Source organism: Rhamphochromis longiceps, linkage group LG12 (assembly GCF_057381845.1).
Source record: "Rhamphochromis longiceps isolate RC_006_pf linkage group LG12, R_longiceps_female_GT1.1, whole genome shotgun sequence".
Lineage (NCBI taxonomy): Eukaryota > Metazoa > Chordata > Actinopteri > Cichliformes > Cichlidae > Rhamphochromis > Rhamphochromis longiceps.
Window position 1 is genome coordinate 7,990,016 of NC_140568.1, and position 18,980 is coordinate 8,008,995.

An 18,980-nucleotide genomic window follows, 5' to 3' on the forward strand; every position below is an offset into this window, starting at 1 on the left:
GACTTGATATACATTTACAGTATACAGTCATTGGGAGAGGGAGAGGCACTCCAATTTCGTTGTACTCTGTACAATGACAATAAAGGCTATTCTATTCTATTCTATTCTATTCTATTCATTGGCACGGACCATGAGAAAGCACGTCCGGCGATTTAGCTGAAAACATCGGAAGATCCGTTTTGTCGGCAATCCAAAGGTTCAGCAGTAATGCACTCTTAGCAGCTGCAGTCTCCACTTCACAATCGCTGCAGCGCATGTCCAGCAAAATCGCTGGACATGCTCGTAGGCAAGAAGTGAAGCAGCACATGGCGGGGAGAAATGAGGGGTGAGAACAGACACAATTTTGCACCGGAGGTTTTCAGGAAGCTTTTATTTTGGTACTTCCGTTGATTCGTACAATAAATTTGCATATTAGCCTAAACATTTAGGTTTAACATTTAACATTTAGATTTAAATATAATATTTAGATTTAATATTTAACATTTAGATTTAATATTTAACATTTGATGAAAAGTTACAAATATTTTACTAAATGTTGTAAAAAATTACTCGAAAAAACATGTTTTTGTAAGGTTTTGAGCTAAATGTGGAAAAATGTTGCCGTTAATTTCAGCATGTTTCAGTTTACAAACGGCGCCCCATAATTATCAGACTATTTTTGCCGATTACTGCTCACAATTTCTTTGTATTTTGACTTCAAACAACATTTTTTTTTGCGATTAAGTGTCAACAGAGATACAGAAAAGTGGTTACACCTAAAAAGCAAGGTCACTGAAGGCAGCGGTGTGGTTGTACAATGGTGCTGTAACCTTGTCCTGTCACCAGGGGGCGACGTCAAAATATCTGCTGTTGTCTTGTTGGCCCTTGGCTTACGGTGCATTCCAGATTGAGTCGGAAGTCGGAATTCCTGAGCTCCCAGTAGTAATTTTCATCTGGAACTCCCCCTCAACTAGTATTTCCTTCTTGGAAAGTCAGAGCAGGCAGCCTCAACAATCCAAGATGGTGACAGAGAACATAAACATAATCTGCTCTGTCACTCACCTGTATTTGTGACTCATGATATAAGCCACACGCTAAGCACTTACCACATTCTATCAATGAACGTGCTGCAGCTAAAATAAATCCCATCTTACTTTGCTTTTCTGACTTTCCTGCTGGAATGCACAAACTCGGGAATGACGTCACTGCCAAAAAGGACCACAGACATCAGAACATTGACACAGCTGCCAGGTTGGAAAAGTGAAGCAACAAAACAAAAAAAACTGTACTCCATTTACAGGCCACCAGGGGGCGACCCCTGCGTCTGAAAAAGACTTCTGGCCCTATAGAGGTCTCTGGGACCTCTGTGAACAGTTCCCTGATGTGTTCAAGGGTTCAGTTTCTCATTTCAGAACACAGCTGAAATGATCAAGACTCACTGAAGGGGTGTGAAATGTGTCTAAATCTAGGGAACAGAGGCCTGATCGACGATATGTTCTGCAGACTCGTGTCTTTGTTCATCAACAGAAAAATGAAGGTAAAACACAAAGGCTTCCTTCAGTTTGACCTCTCAAAGGTCAAGGTCAGTCCAGTCTAACATGTTTTACTTTAACATGAAACGCTGCTATGACCGAGTCTCAAACAACAGAAAATCCAGAGTCTGCTCATCAGCTAACGACTCTGTTTTATGCTGTCGGTGGGTTAAATATCATGAAACGCCTCATTCAGTCAGCTGCATGTTCTTTAGAACCAAACTGGCTGCTCGAACTGATGAATGATACCACACTGAGCTCTCTGCAAGGGAACGAATGAGCTCGACTCCCTAAAATATCAGCCAGCGAGTCCAAACACACTGATTTTTACTAATGGATAAAATGATGTTAACTTTTCTATCAACTTCTTTTGCTCGTTATCACCTTATTAACTGTTCGGGGGTGAGAATGAAGCCTTGTACAAACTCTGGGTAAAGTAGTGTTGAGAAACGAGAACACTGAACGGGAAGTTAAAACACGTCATAGACACCTCAGCTTCACTACTGGAACTTCAACATTATGCACTACACACTGTACAGTAATGCCACTGTTTTGCACATGTCTCAACTCTGTATATTTTTATATATTTTATTTTATTTTTACTCTATTTAATTTGTAAAAATGTGTATACACACACACACACACACACACACACACACACACACACACAGAAAAACATTTAGTATACACATCCAGAAATGCATATACTATTATATATTGTACATATATTTATTAGTTTCAGATTAGCCATTCTTGTATTTTGCTTTGTTTACGTTATTGTATTTGCACAACTCTGTTGCTTGTGAAGCTCGCACACAAGAATTTCACTCACATGTACTGTACCAATGTACCTGCACATGTGATGTGACAATAAAAGTGATTTGATTTGATTTGATTTGATAAAAGAAAAAGGCGCAGCGGTGTTCCTTCTCCGAGTGGGGGGGCTTCTTCCGTCTCCAGGCGTCTTCAGGAGTTTTTAAGTTTCCTTGGGTTTCCTTTGGGAGTGTTTTTACGAGTCCCTGCTCGAGGGGGTGCCGCCTTCACACCAGTGTGATCTCAACCTCCTCTCGCCGCTTCACCTGCCTGCGAGGATGCTGCTTCGGGGGCGGAGGTGCGGCGCGTACCTGTAAAAATCCACCGGCTCAGTTAAAACGAAGATTAAAAAAGGTCTGCTGTCATTTACGTCACCACAGAAGGTTTTACTCACGGGTCGGATGGTACCACCGCAGCTCTCTGGGTATTCGGGGGGTTGGGGGGAGCTTTGTGCTGGACCTGGAGAGGGCGGAGGAAGCAGATTATTATTCACACCAGCCTTTTTTGTTACAGATAACCACTCACAGACAAACCAGAGATTCTCACTGTGAAAGGGGGTTCCTGGCTTTACTTGTTGAGTGACCATACTGCATTCTGGAAACGTGCGTAGCTTACTGGGAGAGCTGGGCATCTGTGCTGACCCGGGCCTCAGCAATTGAACAGAAACTCTTGGATGTGTTTGTCGTCTGTAGAAAACAGTGATATCAGCTCTGCTTTGTCCAAGCTGACCGAGCCAGCAGCAACTGTGCCCATTTCCAAACTGTCTGTCTCCAACATGGTGCACAGTGCCCGGAAGCACATTCGCCGCCATCGACGCATCGATGAGTTGCCCCTTAACACCGAGATACTCAATTCTGTCCTTCTGGTAAGAGTTAATCATGTAACCTGTGTTACGCCCCCAGTCTAGGCGGGTAGGGACGCACATAAGGTTGGAGGAGAGAGAGACAAATCCCCGCCCTGGTTCCCAAGCCAAACATCCAAACCAGTTGTGAGTAAAAAGGTGTTTTTATTTAAGGAAAAGAAGCATAGCTCCAGGGTGAGCCCAGGCCAAAATAATAAACAAAACCAACTAAGTCCCACCAGGGCCCTGTTTCAGGAAGCCGGTTTAGAAAACTCAGAGTGAAAAACGATACGCAGGGTTGAGTAACCCCAAACTGTCCAACTCGGAATATTCGGTTTCAGAAAGGCTGATAACAAGTAGTTCAGTCAACGCGGAGTTGCTTTAACCCCAAGTGAAGCGCGCGGACGAGGATACATAAAGCCCTGATCAGTGGAGCACAGATTAAGCGAGTCACCATGGAGACGGAGGGAAAGAAGGCGCGGTCAATGTATTTTACAGCGCTTGAGGCCGAAATTCTGATGGCAGCATATGCCGATAACATGCAAATTCCGCGGAAAAAAGTAACACAGCCACAGCTGCAAAAGAAAGGGAGCATGCATGGCAAAACATAGCCGACAGAGTCAATGCGTGAGTGTTAATTTAAACATTGATCTAGGGATTTCCACCCATTTAACACGTTATTTTATCATATGTTATTTTATTTGTTATTTTATACATTTTATGTTGTGATGTGATGTGAGCGCAGGTGCAACCCAACAGGCCCCAAACGTGCCTGGCAGCAAGTAAAAATGAAATAGAAAAATATAGTCCAAACAGGTAAGGTGTAATTGTATTATGAGCCATAGTGCTTGGTCTGTTTGTCCGATGTAAATCAATTGCAGTTAGAGGCTACATTAATTTTCTGTCTGTAAGCACTTATTGAAATTATCTGAGCACATTACAAGTACATATTTGCTTACTCTGTATGCTCAAATGTGACCCGTTATAGCCAACAGAAAAAAAGCGGAGGCCCGAAAAACAGGTGGGGGTCCTCCACCACCACCACTCACAGAGGCTGAGCAGTTGGCCCTCAGCCAAAACAGTGGGCGCCCTGTGGCCGAAGGCATCTCTGCGGGGACATCCTCTGAGTCAATAACCCCGCAAGACACAAGTGCCTACATAGGGGGTAAATTCAAAATAATACATGATGTGCATACATCCTTTCTTCACAGTCACCTTTGCAGTGCTACTCATTCATTTGATAAACTCTTTACCATAATGGATTATTTTGTAGTGAAGTTATTTTCCTACTGATTTTGCCTTCCCTCAGTCTTGGTTGTCTTTGAGAGCATAATGACAATGAAGTGTAAGGTGATTGGTATGTTTGTTAATTGCCATTTGGTCCCTTGTATGTTATAAGTGACCTGTATAAACCTCATATTCTATCAGTTGATGGTGATGGTGTACTGCATCTGGTGCAGCCTCCTGTTGAGCCAGACCAACATGCAGTTGTGAGTAATACTCCACAGATTATATGAGTTTACAGTAGAACAGCAATGTTGTTAACTTCTTTACTACAGGAAAATAATGAAGAAACATTGACAGCTGTTACAGAGGAGGAAGCAACAGAGACACTTTATGAGGTTTACATCTTTTAATACTTTGTGTACAGGAAACACAGGTGACCAATAAAGCCAGTTGAACAAAAAATCTGTTTATTTATTCTTATTTATTTATTTATTTATTTATTTATTCTTATTTATTCTTCTTTCAACATGTTGAGGTGATGGGTCAAAGGAAATGATTGTGACATATGGTGTCTCTGACTGCTCTTCCATCTTGTATGTCCGTGGGAGGGTCAGGATGTTCATGGTTTGGATCACTGCTGTTTGGTTCAGAAGGACAGTGTTCTCCTCTAATTGTGGCAATGTTGTGAAGAATCACACATGCCACAATAATGTCACATGCCCTTTCTGGGGTGACCCTGAGTCTTTGCAGGCACTGGAACCGGGCCTTAAGCATTCCGATAGTCATTTCAACTCTGGCTCTTGTCCTGCAATTAGCCAGATTATATCGCTGCTGTGGGCCCGGTTCAGGGTCAGAGTAAGGGGTAAGCAAATAGGGTAAACATGGATACCCCCTATCACCAAGCAAGTAGCCAGTGAACTCTCCTAAGACAGAAGGATACACTTCAGTTCAAATGTCCCTGAAGCAATTGGTCTTTATATATTTTAAAGTATTTTCAACTCACCATGTCCAAATTTTGTGCTCAGTGTACATTCACGGAATATTTGTGAGTCATGGACAGAGCCTGGCCACTTGGCTTCCACATTTGTGATAATGTTGGCAGCATCACATATGATCTTCACAGTGCAGAGAACACAAATTAGCATCCATTACTATGATGAAATAATTTGTTAGTTTGAAATGCTACAGGGAACTATGTACCTGCACATTAATGCTGTGGAAAGACTTCCTGTTCACATAGTCTCCTTCATTTACTGAAGGAGCAATGATTGGAATGTGAGTGCCATCTATACAGCCAATCACGCCTGGGAACCCTGAAAATAAATGTAAAATTTAAGTAGTAGTTCAAGTATCACCACATCATAAATTAAGTTTTGGTCATCCTGATACCTGCAATTTTGTGGCATCCCTCTTTGATGAATCTTGTGGGTCTATGACCGGGGAACACCACAAACGTGTACAGGAGACGTTTCAGTGCAACTGTAACATTCCTGACTGCCCGACAGACGGTAGCCTTGGAAACGTGCTCAGCTTCACCAATATTATACAGAAGGCTCCCGTTTGCAAAAAACCGAAGTGCAATACAAATAATATGTACAGAACTGAGAGCATGTCCGCGATGTGTCACATGCGTAATATATGGCCTGAGGATGTTATCCAAATAAATTATAGATTGTGCTGAGAAACGGTAACGTTCGCACAGACAATCATCAGGAAATGATAAAATGTCCAAACGCGCTCTGATCACTCTCTCCCGGCGGAGAGCTCTGCGGAGAATTTGGGCTTCACGATCTACTGGCTCTTCAAGGAAGGGACACGCCATGTCTGACACTTCCTACTGTCAGGTTTCCGACAAAGGGGCGGAGACAGTCAGGGTTAGTTGTAGTAAACCTGCTAGGGGGCAGGTTAGCTTCACGGCGTGTGTCGTCATAGTGACTCACTCAGGCTTCAGCTGAACTCGCTTTGTGAAACCGAAAACCCAGAGTTTTCGTTAACTCAGGGTATACTTACTCAGTTTTTCCACTAAACCGGCTTCCTGAAACAGGGCCCAGAGAAAACTAACTAAACCCTAGGAAAGAAAAACAGAACAAACAAATGACAGAGCTATCCCTCGCTCCCTACCCGGAAAACAGGAGAAAACGATTCCAAAAGAAAAGGCAGCTCACCCCTTCCGCTTCAACCCAAGAGTGCCTAAGCGCTCAACTAATTCACTAGGAGCGGCTTTCACAATTTCACACTCTCACTGAAGGAAACTGTTTCCAGGGCCTACTCCGTGGATCGGCTTCCTCCGAGGCGTGGACGTCTATCAGCAGAGAATGTACCTTCACCTATCAGCAGAGAATGTCCCTTAGTCTGTAACACAGTCAAATATATTCTCAAGTAATATTCAAGCATGCCATTCAGCGTGTTAGTACGAGCAGCTCGGGAGCAGCTTGGGAGAACAAGAAAACAGAGACTGCTTTAGATTGTCTTCCCAAAGTGACTCAACTTTATTCACAAGTACAACAGTTTATATAGAGGGTAAAATTCATGAGACAGCAGATTTATCAGTTTAAACCAGTACAGACCAAGATAAGGGAGCGTCTTCCTGCCCTTGGGTGAAGAAGCATCCTTTGTGTAGTTTATTAGTTCAGCTACAATTGTGATTATCTCAGCGACATATTTTCAAGGCACAAAACGAAGAGTTCTTTCATTAGTGAAATCTGAAACAAACCATTTGGCCTTCAACAGGCGTCTAAAAGATTAAGAAACTAATGTAGCTGAGGGAGTGATCTCTGTGGTACAGTTAAAACTGTGATCAACTGTGCAAACCTCCACGTCACCAAAAACACCCTGCAGGTCCCATCAGAGCAACGGCAGAGAAAACAGATGAAAGGTCTGTTAGAGAGAAAAACGCTTCGCTGCTTTCTTACCTGTATGACACCAAAAGGGTTTTGTTTTTTTAATAATAAAGGCTTCATGTTTTACAGTTAAAGGTAAAGCTCATGCAAACATGCAGGCTTATTTGTCTGATCAATGCAAAAGTTCAAACATGTCTCTTTCAAGCCTCATTATCAGCTGAGATCATAGTAAAGACACAGACAGGATCCTGATCCATCTGTTCTTTATATAATTACTGTTTTTACTGTAATGTAGAATATCATGGACATAATACACAGACTGCAGCCTAAATACTGCTAAAAACAGCCCTTTTTATTTTTAAGGTTTTACGTATTAACCTTTTATTATAAAAGTCACCTGATCCTTAGCAGGTGTGTATACAGAAATACACCAGGTCATTATTTAAGCAAAGCGAAGCCAAACTGCTCCTGTGTGACAGATGAAGTCCACCTTTAAACAGCATTTAGATGCTGCTAATGAAACTCGATTAGTGGCAGCACTGGTCTGTGGGCTGGGGACACTGGTGCCACCAGTACAGCGCGCACTTTTCACAGCGCCACCATGTGGACCAAACTGTATTCTGGGTCAAACCTGATGTTTTATCATTTACACTGAACAAAAATATAAACGCAACACTTTTGCTTTTGCTCCTGTTTTCCATGAGCTGAACTCAGAGATATGAAACATTTTCTACAAACACAAAAGACCCGACACTCGCAAGCAATGTTCCCTCTAAGCTGCGCGCGTACACAATTGCGCACTGCTGGCACGGTCTCTGCACAGAAAATCTGCGTTGCGCGCACAAAAAAAAAAAAAAAAAAAAAAAAAAAATTCACCTGAATTGAAATTAAAATGAAAACTTTAACAATCCTGTTTTGCAGTGTTAGTCAGTGACTGGCTGCTCCCGTATAGGATTAGAACGAGGCCACCTTATCCCGTAGTCCAGCCAATCACGCGATTCACATTCGTATATACGCAGCTAATCAACGTCGCTGTCAGGCTCTGACGCGTCCTTATGCGCCGACACCGGTGTTTTAGCAAAGCGGCTGATGTGGAGTGAAGCCACGTTAATGACAACGTGTACAACCATTGGAGATGTGAGCAGGACCGACGGAACAACTGACGGGAAAAGTGTGGACTTTATACCAGTTTTTAAATTGTGTTGATCGGCCGCGTACAACCAGAGTTATGATAAAAATATCTGCAATGTTTGGTTTTCTTCCTGAATACTGTCGTTGTTTATATTTACTGCGGGAAGAAACGGTGAAAACGCCGTTTTATAAGGAAAACGCTCGAAAGCCTGTGAGCAAAAACAACACCCCACCACCCTTTCCTATTGGTGGAAAAATGTACCATGTGGACCAATCAAAAATTATATGGCAAGGGTTAGAAACGGGAGGAAGTTTTAGGAGTGACGGCGGTGCTTGGAGATGTGAGAGATTTGCGACGTTTAGCGCAAATCTTATGTAGTGAGTGTGTAGTGTAGTCAGCAGTTTTGTTGTGTGTGTCAGAACAATGAGGCGACTGCTGAATGTTACAGGTGTTACAGCAGTGATACATCTGCTGTTGTCCTGCAGGTATCAGGCTGTTGTTCTAGTTAAATGGTGGAGGCTCACAGCGACATACTCAACACAGAAGTTTCTGAACTCTGCATGAGGGTTTCTCCGACGAAGTGAGGGCCGTGAGGCACAGCTCCCCGTCCCCCGGTCACCCTGCTAGGTCCACCTTCTTAGGGAAACCCTCTGCAGAGGAGCTGACAGAGCCAGGAACTTGTGAGTTGTGTGTGTCCACTCAGACATCATTCATGCTTGTTCTGTAGGCAGTTCCTGTCAGAAGGAGGAGGCGCAGCTGGAGCGTCGGGGGGGGCGGAAGACGGTGCCTCAGTGCCTCTCTCCTTCTGACATTGTTAAAGAAAACACAACAAATTTATAATTATTTAGATATTTACATGTAGGTAATGTCCTCAAGTTCTGTATAACCACTTTTTCCTCTCTCTGTGTTTGTTTCTCGTTCGTTGTTGTGTGTGTTTGTGTGCATTTGTCTCTTTCAAACAGGTGCCGGTCCTCACCTCTGCAGTGCTGCCGTCTCCTGTAGCGCTGCATGGTTCTAAGCTAAGTTTCCTTTCCTTTTTCTGTTCTCTTAGATTTGTCCTCAGGTTTGAAGTGTCTGTGTTGTGCAGCTGGTCTGGTCTGTCGCTATAACGCGGCCTCGCTGTTTCGCACATTTTTTTTGTGCAAGTTTGCATGCTTTTTTTTTTTTTTTTGCGCACAGCGCTTTGTGTTCTGCGTCCTGATTGGCTTCAGACTATTGTTGATCTCCTCCGTGCCGTCTCTCCTGTGCAGTACAGAATCGCTGATTCATTGATTCATTAATGATTCATTGATGTTGAATTATCTCTCAGCTGCTCTGTTCTCATGTGCTGGACCTGAAAACACGGTTTGATCTTTGGTTTCTGTAATACTGGACTTATTTGTCTACGAAGGTTTGAGCTTTGAGAGCTTAAACAGGAGAGAAACGTGTGAAAATGTTCATGTCGGTCTGAGTGTATAAAGTGTGTAGTGACGGGTTTTACAGCCTTAAAACATTGATAATAACTGTGAAAAATAAAGTTGGCTACTTCAGATTTCACCAATCGCAGGTTATTTTTAGAACGTAACTCCCGCGATAAACGAGGGAGCGCTGTTTACAGATACTGAGAAGTATAAAATCTGAATCCTTTCTCTCGTTTGCTCTGAGGCGCGGGGGGGAAATATCGACAAGTCGATCAACATCATCTACAGATACATTCGACATCTCGAAAAATGTAAATTGCCACTTGATTCGTCCATTTGGTTGAAAAACCCGACCGTGAACAAGGAGCGAATATCACACCGGAAACTAAGCGCTATGCGCCGGAAGTAGCATATGCTAAGGCGCACACAGGTCTAAGTTATAGGTCTAAGTTCCCCATAATGCACTGGGTGTTTCGTCTTCACTCAACATGTGTTAGTAGACCTCTCTGCATTCAGCCCGTCTGCCCCTCATCTATCGATGGATGTTTGTTAGAGGCTTTGGTTCCCACTGTCGCTCACAGACGGTCACCTAATGTTTCCCTGTGTAACTGCAGGGTCTTTGCCTTATAACATAGAAGTAGCTTGAGGTAACTGTTGTTATGATTTGATGCTGTGTGTGTGTAATAAAGCTCCCTTACTGACAGTGGGTCACCACAGCTTGTAGCTCCATGTATTTGATGTGGCACGTTTGCCCTCGCTGACACAACCCTAAAGGGATTTGTGTGTATGAATAAAGTTTATTGTTCATACAGTTCATTGCCGTATGTCTATGAAAGGCTGAATGAGGGTTGTAGCTCCCTCAGCAGCTGTGGAGCGATGGCTCGTGGTCACCTGATTCAGCCCTGGAGATGTGGTTGGTTAGACACGCTGCTTTAGTTGGACACTACAAACCACACTCACCTGTTTACACAAACACATACACACCTTTTGTGTTACAACCACCTTGTTACACTCAAACACCAGATGATGCATCTGAGCCAACTAAGGATTCACTGAGACTGAAGCTCGAGATCATAAGAATTTGAGGCTCAGCTGATACAGTATCATAGGACAATCCAACCATTGTATGTCAAGAGACTATAGGCAGTAAAAGCTCCATCTGGAGGAGGAACGACGTGGTTCAGAGCGTTGCCTCCTGCAGCTGGTGACATGTTCAGATTTCAGCTCTGTCGGTTAGAAAGTCTGTTTTTGTTTTTCATCTGTGTGTTGCTCTTTCATCCTTTTGTTCTTCCTCTTTCTTGCATCAAGCTGGCTGACTTCACCACTGATGAGGTAACCATGAGCAGTAAGCCTCGTGTCGCTCACAGTTACATTTAACATAGTGCGATAAACACACTCAGTCTTTATAAGGTACATCCTCTAAAGGTTCACATAACAGACAAACAGGATAATAAAAATAATCTGGTTCTCTGCAGCATCCTCAGATGAACAACACACAACATTATTAGACGTCTCAGTATTTGTTACACTGAACACAAATATAAACACAACACTTTTGTTTCCATGAGCTGAACCGGATCCTGACTGGTTTTGCGACATGTGTCATTGTGCTACACATGTACGGCATATTTCAGAGTGGCCTTTTATTGTGGGCAGTCTCAGACACACCTGTGCAATATTCATGCTGTCTAATCAGCACCTTGACATGCCACACCTCACAGGTGTGGCATGTTAGACTACTTTTAATTAACTGCTTCAGCCCACTTACAATGAAAATGTAACAAAAAATCTTGTTCCTGACCTGTGCAGTATGTTAACACTATTGGAAGTAAAAATAACTCTAATTTTGAAAACACAACTTTCTTTCTTTCTTTTTTTTTAAATAAAGCTCTGACTTGTATTATGAGTCTGTGGTCTGGGAGAGAGTCTGTAACTCTGTCTGCAAAATACAGGATATAATGACCAATGTTGGGCAATTAATTATATAGTTACTTCTTCAAAAAAGTAACCGAGTTATGCAAACAAAGTTTTTTGCAGCTGTTTACCTAAAAATGTAGCCAAGGCGTTTTTTAATTAAACATTTCAAACTATTTACAGAACAATCAGCTGTTCTGCATCAAATCCGATGCCACACAAATTATTTGTGCCACTCCAAAAAATAATTTGTGTCCACTATGAGATGAAGGAGAACAACAGCCTGATACCTGCAGGACAACAGCAGATGTATCACTGCTGTAACACCTGTAACATTCAGCAGTCGCCTCATTGTTCTGACACACACAACAAAACTGCTGACTACACTACACACTCACTACATAAGATTTGCGCTAAACGTCGCAAATCTCTCACATCTCCAAGCACCGCCGTCACTCCTAAAACTTCCTCCCGTTTCTAACCCTTGCCATATAATTTTTGATTGGTCCACATGGTACATTTTTCCACCAATAGGAAAGGGTGGTGGGGTGTTGTTTTTGCTCACAGGCTTTCGAGCGTTTTCCTTATAAAACGGCGTTTTCACCGTTTCTTCCCGCAGTAAATATAAACAACGACAGTATTCAGGAAGAAAACCAAACATTGCAGATATTTTTATCATAACTCTGGTTGTACGCGGCCGATCAACACAATTTAAAAACTGGTATAAAGTCCACACTTTTCCCGTCAGTTGTTCCGTCGGTCCTGCTCACATCTCCAATGGTTGTACACGTTGTCATTAACGTGGCTTCACTCCACATCAGCCGCTTTGCTAAAACACCGGTGTCGGCGCATAAGGACGCGTCAGAGCCTGACAGCGACGTTGATTAGCTGCGTATATACGAATGTGAATCGCGTGATTGGCTGGACTACGGGATAAGGTGGCCTCGTTCTAATCCTATACGGGAGCAGCCAGTCACTGACTAACACTGCAAAACAGGATTGTTAAAGTTTTCATTTTAATTTCAATTCAGGTGAATTTTTTTTTTTTTTTTTTTTTTGTGCGCGCAACGCAGATTTTCTGTGCAGAGACCGTGCCAGCAGTGCGCAATTGTGTACGCGCGCAGCTTAGAGGGAACATTGCTTGCGAGTGTCGGGTCTTTTGTGTTTGTAGAAAATGTTTCATATCTCTGAGTTCAGCTCATGGAAAACAGGAGCAAAAGCAAAAGTGTTGCGTTTATATTTTTGTTCAGTGTAAATGATAAAACATCAGGTTTGACCCAGAATACAGTTTGGTCCACATGGTGGCGCTGTGAAAAGTGCGCGCTGTACTGGTGGCACCAGTGTCCCCAGCCCACAGACCAGTGCTGCCACTAATCGAGTTTCATTAGCAGCATCTAAATGCTGTTTAAAGGTGGACTTCATCTGTCACACAGGAGCAGTTTGGCTTCGCTTTGCTTAAATAATGACCTGGTGTATTTCTGTATACACACCTGCTAAGGATCAGGTGACTTTTATAATAAAAGGTTAATACGTGAAACCTTAAAAATAAAAAGAGCTGTTTTTAGCAGTATTTAGGCTGCAGTCTGTGTATTATGTCCATGATATTCTACATTACAGTAAAAACAGTAATTATATAAAGAACAGATGGATCAGGATCCTGTCTGTGTCTTTACTATGATCTCAGCTGATAATGGGGCTTGAAAGAGACATGTTTGAACTTTTGCATTGATCAGACAAATAAGCCTGCATGTTTGCATGAGCTTTACCTTTAACTGTAAAACATGAAGCCTTTATTATTAAAAAAACAAAACCCTTTTGGTGTCATACAGGTAAGAAAGCAGCGAAGCGTTTTTCTCTCTAACAGACCTTTCATCTGTTTTCTCTGCCGTTGCTCTGATGGGACCTGCAGGGTGTTTTTGGTGACGTGGAGGTTTGCACAGTTGATCACAGTTTTAACTGTACCACAGAGATCACTCCCTCAGCTACATTAGTTTCTTAATCTTTTAGACGCCTGTTGAAGGCCAAATGGTTTGTTTCAGATTTCACTAATGAAAGAACTCTTCGTTTTGTGCCTTGAAAATATGTCGCTGAGATAATCACAATTGTAGCTGAACTAATAAACTACACAAAGGATGCTTCTTCACCCAAGGGCAGGAAGACGCTCCCTTATCTTGGTCTGTACTGGTTTAAACTGATAAATCTGCTGTCTCATGAATTTTACCCTCTATATAAACTGTTGTACTTGTGAATAAAGTTGAGTCACTTTGGGAAGACAATCTAAAGCAGTCTCTGTTTTCTTGTTCTCCCAAGCTGCTCCCGAGCTGCTCGTACTAACACGCTGAATGGCATGCTTGAATATTACTTGAGAATATATTTGACTGTGTTACAGACTAAGGGACATTCTCTGCTGATAGGTGAAGGTACATTCTCTGCTGATAGACGTCCACGCCTCGGAGGAAGCCGATCCACGGAGTAGGCCCTGGAAACAGTTTCCTTCAGTGAGAGTGTGAAATTGTGAAAGCCGCTCCTAGTGAATTAGTTGAGCGCTTAGGCACTCTTGGGTTGAAGCGGAAGGGGTGAGCTGCCTTTTCTTTTGGAATCGTTTTCTCCTGTTTTCCGGGTAGGGAGCGAGGGATAGCTCTGTCATTTGTTTGTTCTGTTTTTCTTTCCTAGGGTTTAGTTAGTTTTCTCTGGGCCCTGTTTCAGGAAGCCGGTTTAGTGGAAAAACTGAGTAAGTATACCCTGAGTTAACGAAAACTCTGGGTTTTCGGTTTCACAAAGCGAGTTCAGCTGAAGCCTGAGTGAGTCACTATGACGACACACGCCGTGAAGCTAACCTGCCCCCTAGCAGGTTTACTACAACTAACCCTGACTGTCTCCGCCCCTTTGTCGGAAACCTGACAGTAGGAAGTGTCAGACATGGCGTGTCCCTTCCTTGAAGAGCCAGTAGATCGTGAAGCCCAAATTCTCCGCAGAGCTCTCCGCCGGGAGAGAGTGATCAGAGCGCGTTTGGACATTTTATCATTTCCTGATGATTGTCTGTGCGAACGTTACCGTTTCTCAGCACAATCTATAATTTATTTGGATAACATCCTCAGGCCATATATTACGCATGTGACACATCGCGGACATGCTCTCAGTTCTGTACATATTATTTGTATTGCACTTCGGTTTTTTGCAAACGGGAGCCTTCTGTATAATATTGGTGAAGCTGAGCACGTTTCCAAGGCTACCGTCTGTCGGGCAGTCAGGAATGTTACAGTTGCACTGAAACGTCTCCTGTACACGTTTGTGGTGTTCCCCGGTCATAGACCCACAAGATTCATCAAAGAGGGATGCCACAAAATTGCAGGTATCAGGATGACCAAAACTTAATTTATGATGTGGTGATACTTGAACTACTACTTAAATTTTACATTTATTTTCAGGGTTCCCAGGCGTGATTGGCTGTATAGATGGCACTCACATTCCAATCATTGCTCCTTCAGTAAATGAAGGAGACTATGTGAACAGGAAGTCTTTCCACAGCATTAATGTGCAGGTACATAGTTCCCTGTAGCATTTCAAACTAACAAATTATTTCATCATAGTAATGGATGCTAATTTGTGTTCTCTGCACTGTGAAGATCATATGTGATGCTGCCAACATTATCACAAATGTGGAAGCCAAGTGGCCAGGCTCTGTCCATGACTCACAAATATTCCGTGAATGTACACTGAGCACAAAATTTGGACATGGTGAGTTGAAAATACTTTAAAATATATAAAGACCAATTGCTTCAGGGACATTTGAACTGAAGTGTATCCTTCTGTCTTAGGAGAGTTCACTGGCTACTTGCTTGGTGATAGGGGGTATCCATGTTTACCCTATTTGCTTACCCCTTACTCTGACCCTGAACCGGGCCCACAGCAGCGATATAATCTGGCTAATTGCAGGACAAGAGCCAGAGTTGAAATGACTATCGGAATGCTTAAGGCCCGGTTCCAGTGCCTGCAAAGACTCAGGGTCACCCCAGAAAGGGCATGTGACATTATTGTGGCATGTGTGATTCTTCACAACATTGCCACAATTAGAGGAGAACACTGTCCTTCTGAACCAAACAGCAGTGATCCAAACCATGAACATCCTGACCCTCCCACGGACATACAAGATGGAAGAGCAGTCAGAGACACCATATGTCACAATCATTTCCTTTGACCCATCACCTCAACATGTTGAAAGAAGAATAAATAAGAATAAATAAATAAATAAATAAATAAATAAATAAGAATAAATAAACAGATTTTTTGTTCAACTGGCTTTATTGGTCACCTGTGTTTCCTGTACACAAAGTATTAAAAGATGTAAACCTCATAAAGTGTCTCTGTTGCTTCCTCCTCTGTAACAGCTGTCAATGTTTCTTCATTATTTTCCTGTAGTAAAGAAGTTAACAACATTGCTGTTCTACTGTAAACTCATATAATCTGTGGAGTATTACTCACAACTGCATGTTGGTCTGGCTCAACAGGAGGCTGCACCAGATGCAGTACACCATCACCATCAACTGATAGAATATGAGGTTTATACAGGTCACTTATAACATACAAGGGACCAAATGGCAATTAACAAACATATACCAATCACCTTACACTTCATTGTCATTATGCTCTCAAAGACAACCAAGACTGAGGGAAGGCAAAATCAGTAGGAAAATAACTTCACTACAAAATAATCCATTATGGTAAAGAGTTTATCAAATGAATGAGTAGCACTGCAAAGGTGACTGTGAAGAAAGGATGTATGCACATCATGTATTATTTTGAATTTACCCCCTATGTAGGCACTTGTGTCTTGCGGGGTTATTGACTCAGAGGATGTCCCCGCAGAGATGCCTTCGGCCACAGGGCGCCCACTGTTTTGGCTGAGGGCCAACTGCTCAGCCTCTGTGAGTGGTGGTGGTGGAGGACCCCCACCTGTTTTTCGGGCCTCCGCTTTTTTTCTGTTGGCTATAACGGGTCACATTTGAGCATACAGAGTAAGCAAATATGTACTTGTAATGTGCTCAGATAATTTCAATAAGTGCTTACAGACAGAAAATTAATGTAGCCTCTAACTGCAATTGATTTACATCGGACAAACAGACCAAGCACTATGGCTCATAATACAATTACACCTTACCTGTTTGGACTATATTTTTCTATTTCATTTTTACTTGCTGCCAGGCACGTTTGGGGCCTGTTGGGTTGCACCTGCGCTCACATCACATCACAACATAAAATGTATAAAATAACAAATAAAATAACATATGATAAAATAACGTGTTAAATGGGTGGAAATCCCTAGATCAATGTTTAAATTAACACTCACGCATTGACTCTGTCGGCTATGTTTTGCCATGCATGCTCACTTTCTTTTGCAGCTGTGGCTGTGTTACTTTTTTCCGCGGAATTTGCATGTTATCGGCATATGCTGCCATCAGAATTTCGGCCTCAAGCGCTGTAAAATACATTGACCGCGCCTTCTTTCCCTCCGTCTCCATGGTGACTCGCTTAATCTGTGCTCCACTGATCAGGGCTTTATGTATCCTCGTCCGCGCGCTTCACTTGGGGTTAAAGCAACTCCGCGTTGACTGAACTACTTGTTATCAGCCTTTCTGAAACCGAATATTCCGAGTTGGACAGTTTGGGGTTACTCAACCCTGCGTATCGTTTTTCACTCTGAGTTTTCTAAACCGGCTTCCTGAAACAGGGCCCTGGTGGGACTTAGTTGGTTTTGTTTATTATTTTGGCCTGGGCTCACCCTGGAGCTATGCTTCTTTTCCTTAAATAAAAACACCTTTTTACTCACAACTGGTTTGGATGTTTGGCTTGGGAACCAGGGCGGGGATTTGTCTCTCTCTCCTCCAACCTTATGTGCGTCCCTACCCGCCTAGACTGGGGGCGTAACACAGGTTACATGATTAACTCTTACCAGAAGGACAGAATTGAGTATCTCGGTGTTAAGGGGCAACTCATCGATGCGTCGATGGCGGCGAATGTGCTTCCGGGCACTGTGCACCATGTTGGAGACAGACAGTTTGGAAATGGGCACAGTTGCTGCTGGCTCGGTCAGCTTGGACAAAGCAGAGCTGATATCACTGTTTTCTACAGACGACAAACACATCCAAGAGTTTCTGTTCAATTGCTGAGGCCCGGGTCAGCACAGATGCCCAGCTCTCCCAGTAAGCTACGCACGTTTCCAGAATGCAGTATGGTCACTCAACAAGTAAAGCCAGGAACCCCCTTTCACAGTGAGAATCTCTGGTTTGTCTGTGAGTGGTTATCTGTAACAAAAAAGGCTGGTGTGAATAATAATCTGCTTCCTCCGCCCTCTCCAGGTCCAGCACAAAGCTCCCCCCAACCCCCCGAATACCCAGAGAGCTGCGGTGGTACCATCCGACCCGTGAGTAAAACCTTCTGTGGTGACGTAAATGACAGCAGACCTTTTTTAATCTTCGTTTTAACTGAGCCGGTGGATTTTTACAGGTACGCGCCGCACCTCCGCCCCCGAAGCAGCATCCTCGCAGGCAGGTGAAGCGGCGAGAGGAGGTTGAGATCACACTGGTGTGAAGGCGGCACCCCCTCGAGCAGGGACTCGTAAAAACACTCCCAAAGGAAACCCAAGGAAACTTAAAAACTCCTGAAGACGCCTGGAGACGGAAGAAGCCCCCCCACTCGGAGAAGGAACACCGCTGCGCCTTTTTCTTTTATCAAATCAAATCAAATCAAATCACTTTTATTGTCACATCACATGTGCAGGTACATTGGTACAGTACATGTGAGTGAAATTCTTGTGTGCGAGCTTCACAAGCAACAGAGTTGTGCAAATACAATAACGTAAACAAAGCAAAATACAAGAATGGCTAATCTGAAACTAATAAATATATGTACAATATATAATAGTATATGCATTTCTGGATGTGTATACTAAATGTTTTTCTGTGTGTGTGTGTGTGTGTGTGTGTGTGTGTGTGTGTGTGTGTGTGTGTGTGTGTGTGTGTGTGTGTGTGTGTGTATACACATTTTTACAAATTAAATAGAGTAAAAATAAAATAAAATATATAAAAATATACAGAGTTGAGACATGTGCAAAACAGTGGCATTACTGTACAGTGTGTAGTGCATACTGTTGAAGTTCCAGTAGTGAAGCTGAGGTGTCTATGACGTGTTTTAACTTCCCGTTCAGTGTTCTCGTTTCTCAACACTACTTTACCCAGAGTTTGTACAAGGCTTCATTCTCACCCCCGAACAGTTAATAAGGTGATAACGAGCAAAAGAAGTTGA